Below are 3,044 nucleotides of genomic sequence, written 5' to 3' on the forward strand. Positions count from 1 at the left end.
AAAGTTATGTTACAGGTTGCTACAGCAATAAGTCTTTCCAGAGCCCACTGTATGGTGTTTATGAAAAACATCACTCTTTATAATATCCTAAAAACATTTACACTCATTCAGAACTTCATGAAAATCCATCTTCTCTCTTCAAGTAATTTTCCAATACTGCACGGCAGTAATGTCCGTGTAGAAACAGCATGTTATTCTTTGTCAGCTCACAAATTCAAACTTTGTGATGGCGAGCAGTGACTAAGGAGCTTCAGTTTCCCTTCCCTTATTCTGAATTGTGCTCTGAAATTTCCCCTTTCCGTCTTTCCTGTTGGAGACCCTTACCACACTTTTCACAGTTTTGAGGTTTGCCTTCAACAACTTTTATTCTCTTTTAACAAAGTGCTTGCTACTGACAGAGCCTTCCAACTGGGTCCTCTCTTGGCAATGGTTCCATGTGGGGGCAGACCTCGCTCTCCCAGGTTAGTGCCTGGAGATTAAAAGGCAAGTCATCTTTCGGGGGCTTTGTACTGCTTTGTGTGGGATTCACTTCCAGGGCCACTTAAGCATTCTCTTCAACCTTCAATGCTTTGGGGTTTCTAAAGCCAGTGGCCTTCTGGGAAGATGAACACATTTTGCAAGGCACACTAGTGTTGAATGCAGTGCTTGGTCAGGAAGTTCAACTGCAGTTCAGACTAATGTTCCAGGCTTTGAATCTTCATGCCAGAAGAGCCTCTGCTCGTTACTCTCCAAGCTGTCTTCCAGCCGGTGTCCATCTGCACTGTCCAGCTGACTGGTCCCCGCGTACTGTTTGGAGAGGGCAGAGGATTATAGACATTGCCATAGCAACTGGTGTAAGAAGAATGTGCCAGGGTCTCGTATTCCGACAGCCTTATAGTTATCTGGGTCCTCCAGTTCCCAGAAGTATTTGTGGAAGACACTGAAGAGTAGGAAGGTGCTCAGCTGCTTGGAGAACAGCGTACTTGCAGCCCAGCAAACCCCGGGCATCTCTGTGATGCCCTGTCCAAGTGGAAGCTAGTCTGTGGGCTGTGCCCCTGGTCCTTCTGCCCAGAGGCCCACTGGTACCAGCCACGCAGGTGCTCTGCAACTAAGGCCTTGTGGATGTTTTTGGTGATGTGCTCTGATTTAGCAGCAGACTTCCTCAGCAGTCAGAGTGTTCCATAAGGGTTACAGGGCACGCGGTCCACCTCATCTTCATGAAAGGACCTACTGTAGTCCCTTGGGCAGTCATATCCGTAGTGGGCTGAGGCCCGGTAGGAGGGATTGACACTGTACTGTCCTTCAGTGTCATTTTCGTAGACATAGCCACCACTGTAATAAAGATCACACTCTCCATATGGCGGGTACCTGGCAATATAATAACTGGAAGAGGGTTGCGCCTGACTCTTCGAGTAGACACCATTCCTCAAACTATCCTTTTGGGTAAGGTTGGGCATGCTTCCTGAATTGGAAGTAGAAACATTCTGTTTCTTGGACCTCCTCCGACCCCTGGAACGCATGTCCAGAGTCTGGGTGGTGTAATATGGGCCGGTAATTGGCGTCACACAGTAATATTCTGTGCTCAACTGGCGGTGTAGGAAGACCCGTAGTCAAGGATTTCACTGCTGCTGCTTCTTTGGGATTTGGAGAGGGAGAAAAATGGCTTATCGTTGTCCATCTCAGAAAGCAGGCGGCTCTGGGACTCGAGGCTTCCACTCCGCTGGCGGTGGTACTGAGATGAAGACTCGGGTTCCAAGTGGCTGCTGCTGTAGGCATTCCGGGTGAGAACTGGCGTGGTGGGCATGCTTCGGCCCCCCTGCAGCCGCCGCTCCAGGGTTTTGTAAGGGCTGCTGTGTGTCGATAACATTTCTCTGGACTGCCTGGTATCCACAAACTGTTCATTGACGGACGACTTTCTGAAATGGATTCTCTCAATACCAAGAGACTTGAGGGGAAGAATTCTTGGAGAATGTGGAACTGAACTTGATCGCTGTCTAGCAAGAGTGAAGGAGTCATTAGCTGATAAAATAACTGTTGCTTTCTGGCTGGGTTTCTTTCCACATCTAATTCTGTATTCATTTATTGCATTTTCGATCTCCTGAAGCTTTTTCACTGCATCCATGTAATCTTGCTTTCATTTCTTCTTCACAGTTTTACAAAGGTCTGCCTCGCTGGCAAGTTTTTTTGCAGCTTCAACCAGCTTTTGCTGTATTAGGAAATTGCTCTCCAGTTTTTGCAAAGCAGGATCCTCTTCACTCGGCAGCAAGTTGTCATCTAATTTGAATGTAGTACCTATGCGTCTTCTGACCTGAGGAGGTTTCTCACCTATGTTCAGTGGATACTCCTTTGGCATTTTGCCAGTGAGCTCGGCCTCCCGCAAACAGATCTACTTAAGTTCTTCGACTTTCTTCAGGAGTTTTTCTTGCAACAGCTTTTCCTTCTTCTTTAGTTCAAGGATTTTCTCTCTCTTTTGCTCCTCACTAACCTCTGAGTCTTGAGAACCTGAGGAGATTAAACTGCCATTGCTCGCCATGATGAACTGACTTTTTCCCTCCAGGCTCACCAGCTTGGAGACCCTCGGTGTTCCAGTCTCTGTCAGATCCATGGCAATATCGTCTAAACTCCGGGCTGAAGGAATTTTTGCTTTGCTTTGCTTCCGATCCAAGTAAAACTGGTGCTGACTAATTGCCATCACCCAGATGGACTTGATGAGAGAAGAGTTTGCATACCACGTTTGCACCAAGAGGCCACTTTGCCCAAGGGTTCTCCTTGAAACAGAAATCCTTCGTGGATCGTGAACTTCAACAGCAAATTTTTTCTCACAGAAATATAAGTTCTCCAGCTGTTTCCACTGGAATAACAGCAGATATGCCCAGAAGACAGACACATTTTTAAAATGGAGCACAGTTCGGATTGGGACGATACTTCCTGCAAAGTGAGCTGCTTTGAATCCAGGCACAGATTTCACCCGAGGCTGTTGTAGGGAGAAATTTCTACCCAGGTTTACTCACCCTGGCCGTGAACAGGTTTTTCCGAGGCTTCACCTTATCTTATAAATCATACTG

General features: G+C 47.0%; 1 pseudogene; it reads right to left on the reverse strand.

Annotated features, from left to right (window-relative positions):
* Positions 1-602: 602 nt before the first annotated feature.
* On the reverse strand, positions 603-2,791 carry LOC119528815 (annotated as a pseudogene).
* Positions 2,792-3,044: the final 253 nt, after the last annotated feature.

This window comes from Choloepus didactylus, chromosome 3, assembly GCF_015220235.1.
Source record: "Choloepus didactylus isolate mChoDid1 chromosome 3, mChoDid1.pri, whole genome shotgun sequence".
Classification (NCBI taxonomy): domain Eukaryota; kingdom Metazoa; phylum Chordata; class Mammalia; order Pilosa; family Megalonychidae; genus Choloepus; species Choloepus didactylus.